Below are 22,646 nucleotides of genomic sequence, written 5' to 3' on the forward strand. Positions count from 1 at the left end.
AAAATTTAAACACACAATGCAAAGAAACACACTTTTTTTTTTCTTTTTAACGAAAATGAAATGAAAATACACTAAATCTAGATCTAGATCTAACAAATGCAATGCAAGAGGAAGCAATGATAGATTCACGTCGGGTTCACCAAAATGTGTAGGGGAAAAAAGCTAGACTAGGTTAATATGCCCTAATCTTACCTTTTGACACACATTACGGAATACGAGCCTAGAGATCTCGCACAATTGGCTACTTCTTTTGGTGAAAGAGAGAGCCACGGGATATCTATTAGGATTTCTATTCTCTTGTTGAAATTGTAAGATTAAGTAATGCAAGTTCAAACCCTAATCTCAAAATGCAAGTATGAACTAATAACAAGATTGCAGAATTGAGATTAAACAATGAACAGCTGTAAATACAAGGATGAAATAAGAATGCAAATATGTACCTGGAGTCAAAATCGGACTGAAAATGTTTTGGGACGGGGGTGCGGGCGCCACTGTCCTGAAAACTGCACCGGAAACTGCTGTTCTGCACTCTGAAACACTGTCGGGAAGTTGTCTGTAAACTGTCTGTCTAGAGGACCAGGGCACCCAGCGCCTCTGTCCCAGGGACCAGGGTGCCCAGCGCCCCTGTCCTGGCAGGACCAGGGCGCCCAGCACCCCTATCCCAGTCTTTTTCTCTGCAATTTCACACATAATGTTGTCTCGACCTTCTCTCTCCGGATCTGTATCCCACGGCGTCATCTGAATCCCGAAACCTGCAATAATATCTGAAAAAGGGGGAGGGGCGGCTATATAGGGTTTTGCCTTAGTCAAACCCCTGCTTCAGTGATTTCCACCTCCATGAATAGCCAAGTTGTTTTGTAAAATGTATTGTGTGTGCAAGGTCCTAAAATGCAAGAAAGTAAACTAGAGCAACCTAGAAAGTAAACCCTAATTGCTTGCAAATGATAATGTAAATGCTCTAAATCAAGATGCAATGTGATCTAAAGCATGAATAAATGATGTATCAAAGCTTATGCAAAGACATGAAAACAATACGAAATCATACCCAACCCTTAAGGGAGGAGTACAAGCCAATCTCCAGTCGGTAATCTCCTATTGTTCTTCAATGTCTTCCAAGCCCTAAGTGGATGAATGAATTTGATAGATGCTTGATAGAATGATGTTGAATGTTGTTGAAGTCCTCAAAGATCTGCTCTTTCACTGCATATGAAGTTCCTGAAAACAAAATTCGATCCCTTCAAATGAAGAAAGAGAGCTCTTATGTATGAAACCCTAGATCATAAATTCGTATTTTGGCCGACCTAGAGATTGAATATCCCGCCAATTTCTTGGGGTTAAGCTTTATTTTATGATTGGATCGTGCTCCCAAAATTTTGGGAAAAATGTCTGGGACCATGTGCACTCCGGGCGCCATGGTCCCGACAACTTTTCACCAAATTTTTAGGGTCGTCGGATATGATGATTTTAGAGAGAATCTCGAAGTTACAGGTGATTTTGAGATGTTTAGACCCCGAAACCAAGCCCCCAAGTTCGAAATAGGACTTAATTAGGGTTTTTGATTGAGTGATGTATTGGAGGAATAAAATGCGAAGGGCGTGCTTTATTGAAAGGGCCCAACTTTATGATGTAGAGAATGATGAAATAGGACCTTAGACCTAATCAATTTGATTAATTAAGTGCTTAAGGAGAAATGCAATGCAGGATGTAAAATGCACTAAGGCGGGTGCTAAACTAGGTGTGAAATTGTACCACCCTAGCGAGTGCGTACAATTTACGACGCTACAATAATTATGTCTCTTTCATGCTTAATGGTATACTTATAACTCATTTTCTAAGTTTTGTAACAGCAGAAACACCCTTATTTTTCAATAAAATAGCAACATTTTCCTTCTTAACACCTCCTCTACTATACCATGGATGAATTATTTGATGTTATTATTGTGATTTATGCTTAATCATTTATATATGTCTTATTCAAACAAGATTGGTTTAAGAAGATGCATGATTAATGTAGGTCATAGATTGTGCTAGTTGGTTTTAGTAGTTTGTAGTTGTGAAAGAAAATTAGATTCCTTCAAGAAAGCTCTGAATTCAATCATTTCTCATGAAATATTGATGCATAAGATGTTCAGTTAAGTTGTGAAAGATTTAGGTCTATTTTTTGGAGAGCATTGTGAGTTAATCAGGTTGCAATCTTAGTTAGTTTTTTAGTGCATCACCTCCTGTTAGAGTTAGGAAGTTTTTAGCTTTAAAGAAAATCTTTTTCCCTTTTCCACTCAAGTCATTAGTTTTAGGAGGTATTTATTAGGAGAACCAACTCACTCTGGAGGTTGATTTTTGTTATAGGCAACCCACAGGCTTGAAAATCATCTCATGTTTCATAGGATTGTTGAGCTCTCAACTTAGAATTAGGGTGCAATCCTCGTGACAACAATAATCATGATAGAATATGTATATGTAGGCACACTAGGAAAGGTTGTCATAGGAATGGATTGCTCAATTTGACTAGTAGGATGAGAATAACCAAGAGCTTCAACACAACTTTTGATAAGCAAAATATTGCTATCAACAATATGAGAAATACCATGTAAAAATTCCACACCCAACTTTTCACTTTGAACCATTCTCTTCAACCTTTCAATCAAGGAGTTTGCTTCACTATTCAAGTGTTCTGGGCCCATCCATTGTTGAAGATTGCCAAATTCCATGCCAAGATTCCCCAATTGAGCACTAGTAACCCTAGTTAGTGAGTCATCATATTCATTAGGATAAGTGTAAGGTGAATGAGGCTCTATGATATTAGATATGTCATGTGTTGGATTAGAGGAAGTACCAATAGTCGCATGGAATAGGTTATTCAACTTGGGCTCCATATCCTTCATATTTAAAATTCAAGTATCCCTAAGTCTATAAATTCTTCTCAATATTGGATGTAGGACTAAGGGTAACAAAACTCATGCACAAAGAAGGAAATATTGAATGCAAAGGATTGAAATCACAAAAAAGTGATAATGCAAGCTATATATATGATTAAACAAGACAAATTTTTAGTAAAATTGTTGATTAACTAATGAATTAAGTAATGTAAATTATGAATTTAAACACAAGATGCTTCTACAACTATGAATGTTATGTAATAAAAATCATATATAAGCATATAAATTAAAAATTATGTAACCCATAAATCAATTTTAACAAAAATATGTAGGTCTTTGTCAATTTAACTTTTAAATTAATGTGATTTAAGTGTATGAATAAAAGGAAAATTGAATTAAATGCCTAAAAATCAGATCTGAACATAATCAATCATAAATAAGCATCAACTACATGTTCACCAAAAACATTTGGGTGTTGAAAATTAGTGCTTCACCACAAACCACTAATTTTGCTTGAGACCATTGAACATTAAGGAGGGAATTGAATTTGATTGATCCATCCTAGGAGGGATGAATGTAGATCAAATGAATCCTACTCCTTATTTGATTTGAAACTAAATTTAAATTAGAGTTAAAGTGTAATGCTATATCCAGGACAAACAATGAGGAATTAACATAAAATAGCAGTAATGGAATGTTCCAAATATCATGCAACATTCTAAACATAGATCTAAGGATGCAAGATAGATCAAAAATTATGACAAAAAGTTCAAGTAGAATTGTCAGGACCAGGAGGAGCAGGTCATCTTGGTCCTGTTTTCCATTTCAGGATGACACATTGAATCCACTTTCAGAAGATCATAAAAAATTATAAGGACCAAGGGGACTCGATCATCCTGGTCCTCCACTTTTCACACCTTCAAAAGTTGAGTTTAATTGTATTTGTCTACTCTATTGAATTCCTCACTGCAACTCCTAACAATTCCATGCACATAAAAAGAAGGAAATGGGTTTTGTTGATGAGGGTTTGACTTTGGTCAAGCCTCGATTTAGAAATTAACCTTGAAATTGAAATAGAATGGAAGGAGAATTGAAATTTAATGCTTTCCTTCTAAGGGAAAGGATAGATTTGATCTGAAAATGCTTGTAATTGAACTTGATACCTTTATGAATTTGCTTGAATCCTCACATGAGGGTTTAGAATGCAGTGTAGAATGCCTTCATAGAAGGTTGATCATGAATGTTTGAACTTGACTTGACGTCTCCTTCAATGCTTAATGAATACTTGGTTGCTTCCTCACTTAGGCTTGAATTGATTTTGTAATTGAGAGCTCACTTATAATTTCCTATTTCTCCCCAAAATTCTAGTTACCAGATGAGGGGGATAGGCTTCCTTTTATACCTAACCATGTATTAAATGTTTGAATTTTCAAAGCAGGTCAGCACAAAGCCAAATTTACTGCCCATATGAAATGATAATTGTGACGTCCTATTTCAAGTCCCGATTAGGACAACCAAGGTGATTAGGGCACCCTAGTCTTGAGAAAAGACCAAGGCGCCCAGGGCATTCTGATCCTATCAATCAAGACTCAAAATTGGACAAAGGTTGGATTAGGAGTTGAAAATACAAATTTCAAGAGGGTGTGAACAACATCAAAGCAAGCATTGAGCACTGAAGGCCGAAACGCTAAGGTGAGGCCTAGGTGAGGATGAAATTGTATAGAGATACAATTTACAATGCTACAGGATCATGTGTAAACTTCAAAGAAAGTGATATTCTTTTTAGCATATCCAGAATGGGAATTTATCTTGCACACATTTGTGGTGTTGTTCAATAAGTATGGATCATCTTCAACATTTAGTGTTGAGCATCTACCAACACTACACACATCACATTTTTAGGGTGTTTCATAGTCTCTCATTTATCTCATATGAGGGAACATTCATTGTACATTGCACATAAAATTAGTCCTTGGGGGCTCCTGGTCAATCCTTCCTTCTATGACATATCTTCTTCACTTGTAAATTCATTATTGTTTCATTTCTCTTTTTGGAGAGGAGTTTAGTTCCCACTAGGTTTTATCCTTTACTCTGATTTATGAGGAATTTTTATATGAGTACCTAACATGGCTAGTAGTCAATACTTATCATCATGCACATACTCCCTAGGTTACACTTAAAGTTGGGGGGGGAGGGTTGTTAGTGTAAATAGTATCATTTATAAACTAGATGGTTGTTAACACTCTCTAGATTGACCTATTCACACATAAGCTTAAGTTTACTCAGCCATTTTAGTATTTTGTCTCATTTCATCTTGTTGAGCACTTATGTGAGTTATTTTATAAGACTTCTATACCTTCTTTACTATCATTTCTCTTAAAAGGTTGTCTTGATTCATGCCTTTGATTAGTTCGACACCTTCCTGAGCATTGTGGAGATTAACAATGTAATTTGTTGTCATGCATTGTGAACTCAATACTTTTTGCTACATATGAATGTAGAAATGATTCACAGAAAGCATGAGTGATTCCTTGCAACAAAACATACATATCAGTACCATTTTTCAACACTACAAGTTTAAAGACTAGTATGATGAAATTTAGTCTTTGGATCATGTCTAAACTTTAGAGAAAGTAATTATTCCCTACATATCCAAAATGGGAATTCATCCTGCACACATCTATGGTGTTGTTCAATGAGTATGGATCATCTTCAACATCTAGTGTCAAGAATCTGTGAATACTACATGCACAACATTATGGAGTAGGGGGGATGAAGGGGTGGGGGGGTTGCATAGTCTCTTGAATTTCTCTCATATTGGGGGAATATTCATTATACATTTCACATAGAAGTAGTCCTTAGGGGTCCTCATCAATCATTTCTTCTATGACATATCTTCTTCACTTGTACATTCATTATTGTATCATTTCTTTTTTGAAGAGGAGTGTAGCGTCGTAAATTGTACGCACTTGCTAGGGTGGTACAATTTCACACCTAGTTTAGCACCCGCCTTGGTGCATTTTGTATTTTGCATTGCATTTCTCCTTTAGCACTTAATTAATTAAATTAATTAGGTCTAAGGTTCTATTTCATCATCTTCCACATCATAAAGTTGGGCCCTTTCATTAAAGTGTGCCCTTTTCATTTTATTCCTCCAATACATCATTTAATCAAAAACCCTAATTAGGTCCTATTTTGAACTTGGGGGCTTGATTTCGGGGGTCAAAACATCTCGAAATCACTTGTAACTTCTAGATTCTCTCTAAAATCATCATATCTGATGGCCCTGAAAATTTGGTGAAAAGTTGTCAGGACCATGGCGCCCGGAGAGGACCATGGCGCCCGGAGTGCACATGGTCCCGGACATTTTTCCCAAAATTTTAGGAGTGCGATCCAATCATAAAATAAAGCTTAACCCCAAGAAATTGGCAGGAGATTCAATCTCTAGGTCGGCCAAAAGTTGAAATTACGACCTAGGGTTTCATACATAAGAGCTCTCTTTCTTCATTTGAAGGGATCCGATTTTTGGTTTCAAGGACCTTCTAGGCAGCGAAAGAGCAGATATTTGAAGACTTCAACAACATTCAACATCCATCCATCAAGAATTCATCAATTTCATTCATCCAATTAGGGCTTTGAGGGCATTGAAGAGCAATAGGAGATTATCGAGTGAAGATTGGCTTGTACCCCTCCCTTGGGGTTGGGTATGATTTCATGTTGTTTTCATGTCTTTGCATAAGCCTCATTATATCACTTATTCATGCTTTAGATCACTTTGCATCTTGATTTGGAGCATTTACATTATCATTTACAAGCAATTAGGGTTTACTTTCTAGGTTGCTCTAGTTTGCTTACTTGCATTTTAGGATCTTGCACACACACAAGGTCTGCACACACACTACTTTTACAATACAACTTGGCTATTCGTGGAGGTGGAAATCACCAAAGCGGGGGTTTGACTAAGGCAAAACCCTATATAGCCGCCCACCACACCTTTTCAGATATAAGTGCAGGTTTCGGAATTCGGACGACACCGCAAGTTACAGATCCGGCAAAAGCAAACTGAGACCGAACTACACACCAAATTTCAGAACAGAAGATCAGGACAGGGGCATGGGGCACCCTGGTCCTGCCAGGACGGGGGCGCTGGGCGCCCTGGTCCCTGGGACAGGGGTGCTGGGCGCCCTGGTCCCTCTGTCAGACAACAGTTTTCAGCATTTTTGACAGCTTTCTAGGTTGCAAAGCAGCAGTTTTCGGGGCAGTTTCAGGGGCAAAATCAGGACAGTGGCGCCCGCGCCCCCGTCTCGAACATTTTCACTCAGATTTTGACTCTGGGTACGTGTTTGCATTCTTGTCTTATCCTTGTGTTTACAGCTTTCCATTGTTTAAGTTCAATTCTGCAATCTTGTCATTAGTTCATACTTGCATTTTGGGGTTAGGAATTTAACTTGCATCATTTTATCTTTCAATTACAACAAAGGAATAGAAATCCTAATAGGTAGCCCGTGTGCCTCTCTTCCACAAAAAGAAGTAGCCAATTGTGTGATACCTCTAGGCTCTTTCGTATTCCACAAGTGTGTGGTTGAAAGTGAGATTAGGGCATGTTTGCTTAGTTTCACTTTTTCCCCCACACATTTTGGTGAACCCAACGTGAACTCCAATCTTCTCTAATTCTGATTTATGTTTTCAAATTTGAGTGTTTATGCTATTTACAAGTTTTAATTTCTTGCAAAATTCAAAAAAATCTAGAGGAAATTTTTGCTAAAACCCTAATTTTTCAATTCAAAGTTGAACTTGTGGATAGCTTAATTGGGATCAATAATTTCAAATCTGATTTAGGAACTCATTTGAATCATAAATTTCATTGTCTTAATCTACATTCTAAGTGCTTGCATTGGTTAAAATTAAACATTTCGTTCTATTTTGTATGTGTTATCTTTTGAAAGAGGAAAATTGTTGTCATGATGCATTCATTTCATAGATGTGATAATGGGTTAGCTTCCCTTGTTTCAATTTTTCCTTCTCCTAAAGAACCTCCCCCCATCTATAACAACATTTTAGTGCCTAAAAGAGTTTCTATCACTCCCTTTGAGACTCTCCCATGCTCTAAGGATGAAGACTTTAAGAGTGATCTTGACAACTCTCCTAAAATGTGCCCTTCCTATTTAGCTATCCTAGAGGAAGAGAATGATATCATAAACACCTTTCTTAATGTTACTTCACCTTCCCTACATGATGCCTCTCTAAGTGAAAAGGTATTTATGGACATTGACTTATTTTCTCCTAAAGTTGGTCCTTCCAATGGGGGCATGTTAGTGCAACAAGAGGTTATGAACACTTCTTTCAAAGATCTCCTTCCTAAGAATGAATCTTTGGAGAAATATGTTCATGTTCCTCCTAAAAAACACTCCCTTCATGAGGATCCTTTTGTGCAAGAAGATGACATTATCCCTACATTTCCTAGTGATGGAATTTCCTTTTCCAACAAAATTCCCACTAGAGATGATGAATTAATGATAAATGCTTACCCTTCTCCTAAAGTTTGTCTTACCCATAAGCATCCCTTAGAGAAAGAAGATGAAATAATAAGCAATTTCCTTAATTCTCTCTCCCCTAAAGATCATATTGAACATATTTTGAGGAAAGAGGATGAGTTTAACACATCTATTGATGCTCTCCCTCCTAAGGATGAGGAATTAATAAACAATGTTATCTCCTCTCTCGAAATTGACAATGCTTCAAACATTCCTTCCAACCACTTCACTAGTTGGGATGAACCATTAGAAGAAGGTGTAGATTATTCTCTATCCCATGAGAGAATCCTAGCCAAAGGGGATGAAATCAAGATTGAAAACTCCCTTGATAGTTTCTCACCTTCCTTGAATCTCAATTATTCTCCCTCTAAAAATAAAGCATCTCCCTCTCCTCAACTTGGTTCTACTCATAAGGATACCCTAGTTCAAAGCAAGATGGTTAACATTTCTTTCAAAGATCTCCCTCTCAAAAGTGAGACTTTAGAGAGTAATGCTGATCCTTTTTCCTAGAGATTTTATTCCCCATGTAGATCCTATGATGATAAAGGATGATATGACCTTTCCTAGTATTACTCTTCCTACTAGAACATCAATGCCTACCCCTTGTCTCTCTCCTAAAATTGATTTAATCTGTGATAAGATTTTAGTGCAAGAGAAGACTATCAATAATTCTTCCAACACTTTTGTTCATTCCTCTAAACCATCCTCAATCAATTTGATACATGTGAATAAGACACCTAACAAACCTCTCTTCACTGTCCAAGGTGCTTGTCCTTCTCAAAATTCTCAACCTTTAAATAAGCCTATCTTAGTGGTTCAAGGTGGTTATGCTAATGATTCTTTTTGCACTCCTAAGAAACCTATTATTACTATGCAAGGAGGTTACTCTACTAAGAGCCCTTATGAATATGCTACGCAACTGACTAGAGAGAGTTATCATGCGGTTGCCCATACCTATAACACAAGAAACAATAGGCAACCTAATCCTCCTCTAGTTATCCCAACTTCACTTCCTCATTCCCAACCTATTCTTCCTCAAGCTCCACGTATTTCACAAATGCTTAGTAAAGACTATGATCTTATTGAACAACTTAAAACTACTCCGGCAAAGATATCCCTTTGGGATTTGATCCAAACTTCTTCCGTTCATCATGGAATGTTACAAGATGCCTTAAAAGATTTGAATGTTCCTCCACCTAATACATCTAGTAATGTAGTGTCTTTGGTTAACTCTGTGATGAATCCTAAAGCTCAAATTGTGTTTACTCAAGATGAATTGCCTACTAGTGAAATTCAACATCAATATGATCCCTTGATGATTGTGGTTATCATAAATGACACTGCTATAAGACGAACACTGGTAGATAATGGCTCTGGCCTTAATGTGTGTAGCATTAATCTATTGCATAAGATGAATGTGGATACGTCCCTTATTGAGCTTGACTCTCGTCCCATTCGAGGCTTTGATAATGTGGCTAAGTCTTCATTAGGTATTATCACCTTACCCATCACAGTGGGACCTGTTACTTTGCCTACTCCTATCCATGTTATGTCGGGAAATCTAACATACAACTTGTTATTAGGGAGACCTTGGATTCACATTATGCAAGTTGTCCCCTCTACATTGCATAGACAAGTTAAATTTATTTATAACAATAAGACATATAACTTGATAGGTGATACTAATTTTCAAGCTTGTTTGCAAACATCTACTTCCAAAGGGAGTTCTTCTAAACCTTCCTCTTCTAGTGATGACTCTTTAAACAAGATACCTATGAACAAATCATCACCCTCTGATAATCAAAATTCTTTGGATGTGTAGCGTCGTAAATTGTACGCACTCGCTAGGGTGGTACAATTTCACACCTAGTTTAGCACCCGTCTTAGTGCATTTTGCATTCTGCATTGCATTTCTCCTTAAGCACTTAATTAATCAAATTAATTAGGTCTAAGGTCCTATTTCATCATTCTCTACATCATAAAGTTGGGCCCTTTCACTAAAGCGCGCCCTTCGCATTTTATTCTTCCAATACACCACTTAATCAAAAACCCTAATTAAGTCCTATTTCGAACTTGGGGGCTTGGTTTTGGGGTCAAAACATCTCGAAATCACCTGTAACTTCGGGATTCTCTCTAAAATCATCATATCCGACAGCAATAAAAATTTGGTGAAAAGTTGTTGGGACCGTGGCGCCCGGTGTACATGGTCCCGGACATTTTTCCCGAAATTTTGGGAGCACGATCCAATCATAAAATAAAGCTTAACCCCAAGAAATTGGTGGGATATTCAATCTCTAGGTCGGCCAAAATATGAATTTACGACCTAGGGTTTCATACATAAGAGCTCTCTTTCTTCATTTGGAAGGATCCGATTTTTGGTTTCCAGGAACTTCATATGCAGCGAGAGAGCAGATCTTTGAGGACTTCAACAACATTCAACATCATTCTATCAAGCATCTATCAAAGTCATTCATCCACTTAGGGCTTGGAAGACATTGAAGAACAATAGGAGATTACCGACTGAAGATTGGCTTGTACTCCTCCCTTGAGGGTTGGGTATGATTTCGTATTGTTTTCATGTCTTTGCATAAGCTTTGATACATCATTTATTCATGCTTTAGATCACATTGCATCTTGATTTAGAGCATTTACATTATCATTTACAAGCAATTAGGGTTTACTTTCTAGGTTGCTCTAGTTTTCTTTCTTGCATTTTGGACCTTGCACACACACTAGGTCTGCACACACAATACATTTTACAAAACAACTTGGCTATTCGTGGAGGTGGAAATCACTGAAGCGGGGGTTTGACTAAGGAAAAACCCTATATAGCCGCCCCTCCCCCTTTTCAGATATTATTGCAGGTTTCGGGATTCGGACGACGCCGCAGGATACAGATCCGGAGAGAGAAAGTTGGGACAGCACTCTGTGTGAAATTGCAGAGCAGGAGACCGGGACAGGGGCGCTGGGCACCCTGGTCCTGCCAGGATAGGGGCGCTGGGCACCCTGGTCCCTGGGACAGAGGCGCTGGGCACCCTGGTCCCTGGGACAGAGGCGCTGGGCACCCTGGTCCTTGGGACAGAGGCGCTGGGCGCCCTGGTCCTTCGGACAGACACTTTGCAGACAGTTTCCAGACAGTGTTTCAGAGTGCAGAACAGTGGTTTCCGGTGCAGTTTTCAGGACAGTGGTGCCCGCGCCCCCATCCCGAACATTTTCAGTCTGATTTTGACTCCGGGTACATATCTGCATTCTTATTTTATCCTTACATTTACAGTTGTTCATTGTTTAATCTCAATTCTGCAATCTTGTTATTGGTTCATACTTGCATTTTGGGATTAGGGTTTGAACTTGCATTACTTAATCTTACAATTTCAACAAGGGAATAGGAATCCTAATAGATATCCCATGGCTCTCTCTTTCACCAAAAGAAGTAGCCAATTGTGCGATATCTCTAGGCTCTTTCGTATTCCGTAATGTGTGTCAAAAGGTAGGATTAGGGTATGTTGACCTAGTCTCGCTTTTTCCCCCACACATTTTGGTGAGCCCGACGTGAATCTATCATTACTTCCTCTTGCATTACATTTGTTAGATCTAGATCTAGATTTAGTGTGTTTTCATTTCATTTTCATTAAAAGAGAAAAAGAAAAAAAAAAGAGTGTGTTTCTTTGCATTGTGTGTTTAAATTTTATGCAATCTTTTCAAAATGTCAGATTTTTATTTACAAAATGTTCATGCTTTTGATGATTATTATGAGTATAGCCATGATGAATTATATGAAGCTTTAGATGAGTTTTTAAACCCTAAGGATGCTAAACCTTCATTTTACCAAAAACTCATAAACCTTGTTACTATGCCATTTAGGTGTGATGAGAAAGATAAGTTGAATGATTCCTCTCAAGGATACATTCCTATCAACTCTTCCCCTGAATCTAGTAACATGGTTGTTTTCAATAATCCCCTCTATGAGGAGATGTCTCCTTTTGAATCAAAAGACAAACCTTTTAACCGATATGATCATGCTTTGTTGGATGATGCTCTTGATGACTTTGTGGCTTTGTCGAAACCTATAAACAAAAACAAGACCTCTAAATTGGTTAACATGATAAACTTGAATGAACATAATAAGCCTCTCTTTGAAGTCCAAGGTGCTTATCCTTCTCCTACCTTTCAAATTCCTAAATCACCCCTCCTTACTGTCCAAGGGAGGTATGATCATGATTCCTTTCGTACCCCGAATAAACCAATTATCACTGTACAAGGAAGACAACCTATAAGTCCTTACAATTATGCTAAACAAATAACTAGAGAGAGTTATCATGCGGTTGCTCATACTTATCATACTAGAAATAATAGGCAACCTAATCCTCCTCCTGTTATTCCAGTTTCCCTTCCTAATCCTCAACCAATTCTTCCTCAAGCTCCCCGTATTTCACAAGTTATGGGTAAGGAATATGATCTCATAGAACAACTTAAAGCTACCCCTGCTAAGATATCCCTTTGGGATTTGATTCAAACTTCTTCCGCCCATCATGGAATGTTACAAGATGCCTTGAAAGATTTGAATGTTCCTCCACCAAATACGTCTAGTAATATAGCATCTTTTGTTAACTTTGTGATGAATCCTAAAGCTCAAATTGTGTTTACTCAAGATGAGTTGCCTACTAGTGAAACCCAACATCAATATGATCCCTTGATGATCATGGTTATCATGAAAGACACTGCTATAAGGCGAACACTAGTAGATAATGGCTCTGGCCTTAATGTGTGTAGCATTAATCTATTGCATAAGATGAATGTGGATACGTCTCTTATGGAGCCTGACTCTCGTCCCATTCGTGGCTTTGACAATGTGGCTAAGACTTCATTAGGTATCATCACCTTACCTCTCACAGTAGGACCTGTTACTTTGCCTACTCCTATCCATGTTATGCCGGGAAATTTAACATACAACTTGTTATTAGGGAGGCCTTGGATTCACAACATGCAAGCTGTCCCCTCTACGTTGCATAGACAAGTTAAATTTGTTTATAACAATAAGACATACACTTTGATGGGTGATACTAATTTTCAAGCTTGTCTACAAACATCTAATTCCAAAGGGAGTTCTTCTAAACCATCCTCGTCTAGTAATGACTCTTTAAACAAGAAACCTATCACTGAGTCTTCGCTCTCTGATGATCAAAATCCTTTGGATGAGTCTGGAATTCCTGAAGAAGATCCTTCTCGACTTGAAAATACACATAAAAAGGATTTTGATCCTGAGAAGATCCTCGCAGAAGATGATTGGGGATCTCTTGATTTTAACCCTACCTTTGTGGGTGAATATAAGGTTCCTTCTAGAGAAATTAAAATTGAAAAGAAGGAAGAAGCTGAAAATCATAAAGTTGAAAAGAAAGAAGAAACTAAAAATCAATCAACCTTACCTATGAGTAATAATTTTGTCGCTACTTCTCAAACTTCTTCTTCTCACATCTATAATTATGAAGAGTTTGATTCTTTGTCTTATGAAAAACCACCTTCTCTTCCTGAAATGGCTGATCGTTATGGTCGTGGTTTTCGTATTTTTGCTAAGCATGGGTATCATGGAAAAGGTTGTGGTGCTCATGAACAAGGGATAAGGGTTCCTCTAGAGACTAATTTTCACAATTATGCCTTTGGACTTGGCTTTAATCCCTGCAGACGTACTAAAGCTTCTAAAAGACCATGCATTAGTGTTAATGCTATCTCTACATCTTTATCAATACAACACCCTGAGTGTATTGATGAGGATTCTTCGGGTGATTGTGCTTTGGATATCTTCCCTACCGACGATGCTTTAGCTGAGTTCTTGGGAGCTTATGACACTCTTCCTCATTATCATCACAATAGGGGACTCCCTTATTATTTGAACACCGAAGCTTATTTTGGAAAAGAGATTGATAATGATGAGATTGTGAAAGAATTCCCTCAATTAAAGGATACTCTTCAACAAAGTAATCTTCTCATAAGTGACACCACTGATGTTAAGATGGATCCTTGCAACAAAGAGAAAGTTATTAAAATCGGGAAATGTTTGGATGAAGAGGAACAAAAACAATATGAAGAACTATTGCATGAATTCCCTGAGATCTTTGCTTGGGCATATTCTGACATGCCTGGTATAGATCCTAAGATTGTTACTCATAATATTGTCTTAGTTCCTGACGCTAAGCCTGTGAAACAAAAGATTCGAAAAATGAATCCTAAGGTGGCTCTGCTTGTTAAAGCTGAGATTGAAAAATTATTGGAGGCTGGATTTATCCGCCCTATTGACTATTCCCCATGGATTTCAAATATTGTTGCTGTGGCTAAACCAGATAACAAAATAAGAATGTGTACCGACTTTCGGGATCTAAATAAGGCTTCTTTAAAAGATGATTTCCCTCTTCCAAACATTGACATGATAGTTGACTCTACGACAGGACATGCCTTGCTATCCTTCATGGATGGTTTTTCAGGCTACAATCAAATTTTCATAAACCCTCAAGATCAATTCAAAACCGCTTTCACCACTCCTTGGGGTACGTTTTGTTGGATAATGATGCCTTTTGGACTTAAAAACGCCGGTGCAACTTATCAACGAGCAATGACCCTTATCTTTCATGATTATATGCATAAGATTTTAGAGGATTATGTTGATGATATTTTGGCCAAATCCTTTCTTCGCATGGATCATGTTAAAGTCCTTCGTCAAATCTTTGAAATAATTTGTAAATATCACATGTGCTTGAATCCCCGAAAATGTGTTTTTGGTGTGGATAGTGGAAAACTATTAGGGTTCATAGTTTCGCATCATGGGATTGAGGTGGATACTAAGAAAATAGATGTTATTGTTAACATGCCACCTCCTAGAAATGTGTCTCAACTTAAAAGCTTACAAGGAAAGATTCAAGCTATTCGTAGGTTTGTGTCTCAACTTGCGGATCATACCTTTCCTTTTACTCAACTTCTTAAAAAGGATATCACTTTTCAATGGAATGAGGATTGTCAGCAAGCATTTGAAGATTTAAAAGTGTATTTGGCTAGTCCTCCTATTCTTCAACCTGCCGAACCTTCTAAACCCTTCCTTCTGTATACAGCTGCTTCTTCTCATGCTCTCGCAGCATTGTTGGCACAACATGATAAAGATGGTAAGGAATGTCCGGTTTATTACATAAGTCGTACCTTACTCGATTATGAGACCCGATATTCTGCGATAGAAAGACAATGCTTGGCCGTGGTGTTTGCGACTCAGAAATTGAGACATTATCTTTTAAATTCAGAAGTCCATGTCATGGTAAAGTTTGATCCTTTGAAGCATCTTTTCTCTAAAACTGATTTATCAGGACGTCTAGCTAAGTGGGTTATGATGTTAACTGAATTTGACCTTAAATTTGTTTCACAAAGAGCAATTAAAGGACAAGCGTTGACCGATCACTTAGTTGAGGCTCCTTCACCTTTCTCCTTCCCTAACTCTGAGTCCTTTCCTGACGACTTCATTCTTTCTATAGAGAAAGATGAAACTTGGGAGTTATACTTTGATGGCTCTAAGTGTCGTACGGGATCGGGGGCAGGTGTCGTTCTAGTTTCTCCTACAAAGAAACCTATTCCTTTATCATATCGTCTAAATTTCCTGTGTACCAATAACATTGTTGAGTATGAGGCTCTTATAGCGGGAATAAAAGCAGCCTTAGCTCTGAATATAAAACACATACATTTCTATGGAGATTCACAATTAATTATAAGACAAGTAACAGGAATATATCAAGCAAAACAAGACAAATTATCACAATATAAAGATCTTGCTATCTCTTTATTACAAAATTTCGATTCTTATACCATGGAACCCGTTCCTCGAAAAGATAATCGACATGCGGATGCAATGGCATGTGTGGCTTCTCTAGTATCTTTAGAGGACCCTATGGTCGATCTTAATTTCGTTATTCACAATCTTATTTCTCCGGCTATTGAAGATGATTCTAGTTTGATAACATGTTGTGACTTTGTAGACTCAGATGAATGGTTCTCGCATATCGTAAGATATTTGACCGATGGTACCTTTCCTGATTCCGCTAATAGGAACACTAGGGCTAGAATCTGCAAGTTGTCTGCTAGATATATCATCCTTTCTAATTTCCTTTATCGAAGGGGTTATGATGGTCTTCTCCTTCGTTGTCTTAACAAGTCGAAAATCCCTGTTGCTCTTGAAGAGGCACATTCAGGTGCCTGTGGGGGGCATTTTGGGGGCAAATCCCTGGTTCATAGGTTGCTTCGTATGGGATACTATTGGCAAACTATGCAGAAGGATTCCTTTTCATTTGTTAAAAAATGTCATCAATGTCAACAACACAATAATCTGATTCATGCTCCTGCCCAAGAACTTCGTACTCAAGTAGCTTCTTGGCCTTTCTCCGCATGGCGTTTGGATCTTATTGGAAAAATTTCTCCTCCTTCTTCTCAAGGACACACCTTCATTATAACTGCAACAGATTACTTTACGAAGTGGGTAGAAGCTATTCCTCTTCGCTCTACTACTGCTGAAGTGATTTGTCAATTTCTTCTAGAAAACATCATTTCTCGATTTGGGATACCTTCCACTATTATCTCAGATAATGGGACATCATTTAAAAACAAGGATGTGAAGAAATTCTTCGAGAAGTATCATATCAAACATCGATTTTCTACACCATATTATCCTCAATCAAATGGCCAAGCCGAATCATCCAATAAGATAATTGAACAAATTCTTCGTAAAACCGTGAATAAGCATGGTAAGGATTGGAGTAACCAGCTAATCTATGCTCTTTGGGGCCTACCGAACGAGTGTACGAATTGCTACAGGAACTACTCCTTATAATCTTGTTTATGGTGTTGATGCTATTATGCCCTTAGAATTAGAGATTCCATCACTTAGGGTTTCTCTCAAAGGTATAGTAGATGATGACTCTTATAGGGAACAACGACTTCAACAGCTTGAGATGCTTGATGAACAGTGCATAAACGCTCTTGAGCATATTCAAGCATATCACAAAACTCTACAATGAAGCTATAATGACAAGGTTATTCAACGTTCCTTCTCAGTAGGTGACTTAGTCCTTTATGAGAATCAGCGCAATGTGAATGCCTTGCCTGCAGAAAAGGGAAAATTCAGTCCTAATTGGCTTGGACCATATATCATTATTGAGGATTATGGATCAGGTGCTTACAAAATAGCGGATGTAGACGTTACGCCTCTTAAAGAACCTATTAATGCTATGCACTTGCGTAGATATTATGTTTAATTCTTCATTTTTCATCTATCTTCTTTTTCAATTCTTCAACATTGGATAATATGTTAGTATTTCTTAATTAAAGCAAAATAGAATTAAATGTTATGTTGTTTAATCTATATTGCTTCGTTCCTGACAAGCATGTCTTCTTACTTTATAGTTTGTCTTGGATTCATTTATGTAAATTGTAAAAGATTTACATTCCTATTATGCTAGCATATTATACAGTGTCTTTATGTATTAAGTAGGATCGTATCATGTTGTGTTTAAATTCAGAATTAAATCACATTAGTTATATGATTCTTATGCTTAATGCATATTTCTTCCTTATCATCAATGTAGTACTTGATTAAACATTTTAATTAACACATGTATCAATTTAATCATGGAGCATTGAGAAGTCAATCACATGGAAATTAAATTCTGAACATACATGTACATTTACCAAATGTATTAGATTTAATCAAAACAAAATATACATTGTTTTAAGCATTAAAGATAACACATTTGAGACAAAAGAGAAGCATGTATATATACATATATATGTGTGGATCATATACAAATCTAGGTCACTGTATATCCAAAATATGACCTCTCTTTTACATCATAAAATCATCTCCTATCCCTAGGGCTAGTGGCTGGAGAGTGTCGACTGGATGCTCCCTCCTGGTCTGGCCGTGATGGTGGACCCATGGGTGTGTAGCGCGATACAGATCGTGAGTGACTCCGAGAGGAACTCCTACGATCCCTATCCATAAGGATTGCACGATAGGTGGTAGCCTCGGTCTGAGCCGCTGCTGGATCTCGCCGCGCCTGCTGGAGGTCCTCTGATAGGACTCTCTCTCTGCCGCGCCTGCTGGAGGTCCTCTGATAGGACTCTCTCTCTCTCCCTCCATATATCTACCTGTACTCGAAATGGGAAAAACAAATCCTCATGTCGACCCGCGTTCCCCTAAGGCCTATAGGCAATCTGTGAGGAACTGGGGATCTGTGCTATCATGGAAATGTTTGTCATTGCCTGCTGAATCAAGGAATGCCATTCCTGCACATTAGCTGTGGCAGTAGAATAGATTTTTGTTAGTACCATTCTTTATCATCAAAACATTAATCAATCAATATAAACCTACTATACCTAGATCTCCCTCGCGCCAGTAGGGATCATGATATGGTAGTATCTGTGACTGAGAACCTCTAGGCTCCCCTCACTCGTATACTCTATCCACGATGGGTGTAGGCTGGACAGTACTCATGACAGGTCTTCGTATCGCCTCCTGTTCCCCCTGTTGGGGAATAAGAGATGGATCCAGAGCTATGGTATCGTCTCCTGAATGGTGGGGAGCTGCATCCGACTCCTCCTCATCATCTCTATCCTCCTCCTCATCATCCTCGTCCTCATCCACATCATCACCTGCATCCTCCTCGTCCTCATCCGCATCATCACCTGCATCCTCCTCGTCCTCCTCTCTATCTGCATCCTCATCCTCCTCCTCCTCGTCACTGGGCTGATCGCCTGTAGGTGGATCTCCCACCTCCTCATGACCCTCTCCCTCCTCTGGCTCCTCTGACCTGGATCCCTCGTCCTCGCCTCGGTCTCCATGTCGCCATGGGCCTAGATAGCCTGTCGGATGATCTGGTGGAAAGATAGGACCTGGATATGATCTCATGAACCATGAAACATATCTACGCTGTGCTCCAGGCTCTGCAAAATAGTCAGTGACTACATCCTGATCAGATCCCTCTAAGTCTGTCGTCTCAATATCATCTACCATCGGTCTCGCTACTGCTCCAGGTCTGGGAAGGACCTGTGAGTGTCGAGTATAGATGGGTACATCGGCTGGAACACACTGCTCTAGTTCGAACTGCCTCCGTACTCGGTCAAAGTAGAAAGGGACTATGATGTGTGCATATCGTCCTCACAGTAGGCGGTTCCTCTATAGACATGCTAACTGTCTCTCCATACCATCCCATCTGTGCATCAGTAGGTAAGGTCTCCACACTATCACCTCGGATGTCAGTCTGTCAACAATCACTCTCCAATACAACAAATCGCCAAATCTCCACTCTCTGGTAAGTGGATAAGCGAACACCCTAGGTCGCTCGCTCGCTGTACTCAGTGGAAAGCCGACGGGCCTGGTGCATGTGAGGTGCTCTAAAATCCACACCTGCAGAAGTGTGCATGTCATCAAACTGCAACCCTGTCCGAATACATACTCCTTAAGGTCGTGATAGAGATGTGCAAGCATACTCCGACCCCATGCATAAACTCTCCTGTGTCTCTCCATCGCTCTGATACACCATGTGAGGCCCCCATGCATGTGTGTCCCTCGCCCATTAGGGCAAACGGCTAGTGCTATGATGGCTATCATAAGGTGTCTTAGAAGTGGTACCTCCCCTATAGGATGTAAGAGCCAGCTGACCATGATGCGACCTCTCGTCTCGCTCGGCATGACTCTCCCTATGCAATACACCTGCTCTCTCTGATGATCCTCCGCTGACCGATCGGTCGCGTATGTAACTGTCGCTCCTCTGATAGGAAGACGAAGTATACGGTACACATCCTCGAGTGTGATCGTCAGCTCTCCTACTGGAAGGTGAAAGGTCCATGTGTCAGGATCCCATCGCTCCATCAAGGCCATCAGCATCGCAGGATGAAATCGAATGGCCGGCATCAAAATCACGTACCACAATCCTACAATCGATAGTGTGTCTCTCTCTGACTGAGTCAGCCGTGGAATCTGATCTCGCAAAGTGCAAAGAATATGTCCCGCTGTGTGCTCTCTCATGTACGGGAGACCCTGCAACACGAAAACATGACGATAATCAGTACTCGATCATCGAAATCGCAAATGCAAACCGTTGCACATCGTATGCTAGCCCCGGAACCTCTCGCCAGGCCCTGATTGGGGACCATAGCGCCCTGAGGGGACCATGGCGCCCTGCAAGGACCATGGCACCCTGGGTGGGCCCCGGTCAGCCTTCGAGGCCCGCATACGATCACGGAAAAGTCAAACATGCGAAAAAATCAAAAGTCAAACATTCAGTCAACTCACCTCGTCCAGTGGCTCGTCGTCGATCATGGCCTAGCGCAGGATCTCGCTCCTCATGGGACGCTCCAGTCGTTGTGAAGGCATGATGATGGCTATGTGGGCTCCACTGCACTGAATAGTATCCTGAAATTGACAAAGTGACGAATACAAGTGTCACTTTCGAGGTATATACTCTCGTTTGCTTGTTCTTACTTTTTGAAACCCTAATTTTTCCTCTGTCATTCATTTTATCATAACTTGAGTTTGGGAGATGCGATTTTCGAGCCATTCGTTGCGTTGGAATCGTATTTTCCTTCTCCTACTCTCGGGATGTTCCAAAAAAGTGCTCTGATGAAGCCTATTTCGCGAACACCCCTCATCAACACTCTCTTACACAATTTGTCGCAAGTAAACATGCTACCCTGTTTCACCTCCCTAATAAGCAAGTCAAAACAGGGGGGGGCATATAGCTACTCACAGATTTCAGCACTTTCCCTAGTAAGCATTAGGTGATTTTGTGATCTAACGTTTGTTTTGTAGGGTGCGATTCCTAACTGTGTACTGCAGATACCGCTGGGGGCTTCATCCGACGACTTATGGATATATCCTTTTTTCAAATAATGTTTACTTTTCTGTACTTTAGCTTGCATATGCACGTAGTACTCATATGACCGCTAAAGTGGGGGCTAAATGTAGCGTCATAAATTGTACGCACTCGCTAGGGTGGTACAATTTCACACCTAGTTTAGCACCCGTCTTAGTGCATTTTGCATTCTGCATTTCATTTCTCCTTAAGCACTTAATTAAACAAATTAATTAGGTCTAAGGTCCTATTTCATCATTCTCTACATCATAAAGTTGGGCCCTTTCACTAAAGCATGCCCTTCGCATTTTATTCTTCCAATACACCACTTAATCAAAAACCCTAATTAAGTCCTATTTCAAACTTGGGGGCTTGGTTTCGGGGTCAAAACATCTCAAAATCACCTGTAACTTCGGGATTCTCTCTAAAATCATCATATCCGACGGCCCTGAAAATTTGGTGAAAAGTTGTCGGGACCGTGGCGCCCGGTGCACATGGTCCCGGACATTTTTCCTGAAATTTTGGGAGCATGATCCAATCATAAAATAAAGCTTAACCCCAAGAAATTGGCGGGATATTCAATCTCTAGGTCGGCCAAAATACGAATTTACGACCTAGGGTTTCATACATAAGAGCTCTCTTTCTTCATTTGGAAGGATCCGATTTTTGGTTTCCAGGAACTTCATATGCAGTGAAAGAGAAGATCTTTGAGGACTTCAACAACATTCAACATCATTCTATCAAGCATCTATCAAAGTCATTCATCCACTTAGGGCTTGGAAGACATTGAAGAACAATAGGAGATTACCGACTGAAGATTGGCTTGTACTCCTCCCTTGAGGGTTGGGTATGATTTCGTATTGTTTTCATGTCTTTGCATAAGCTTTGATACATCATTTATTCATGCTTTAGATCACATTGCATCTTGATTTAGAGCATTTACATTATCATTTACAAGCAATTAGGGTTTACTTTCTAGGTTGCTCTAGTTTGCTTTCTTGCATTTTGGACCTTGCACACACACTAGGTCTGCACACACAATACATTTTACCAAACAACTTGGCTATTCATGGAGGTGGAAGTCACCGAAGCGGGGGTTTGACTAAGGCAAAACCCTATATAGCCGCCCCTCCCCCTTTTCAGATATTATTGCAGGTTTCGGGATTCGGACGACGCCGCAGGATACAGATCCGGAGAGAGAAAGTTGGGACAGCACTCTATGTGAAATTGCAGAGCAGGAGACCGGGACAGGGGCATTGGGCACCCTGGTCCTGCTAGGACAGGGGCGCTGGGTGCCTTGGTCCCTAGGACAGAGGTGCTGGGCGCCCTGGTCCTCCGGACAGACAGTTTGCAGACAGTTT

The sequence above is a fragment of the Cryptomeria japonica genome, chromosome 9 (assembly GCF_030272615.1).
Source record: "Cryptomeria japonica chromosome 9, Sugi_1.0, whole genome shotgun sequence".
Taxonomy (NCBI): domain Eukaryota; kingdom Viridiplantae; phylum Streptophyta; class Pinopsida; order Cupressales; family Cupressaceae; genus Cryptomeria; species Cryptomeria japonica.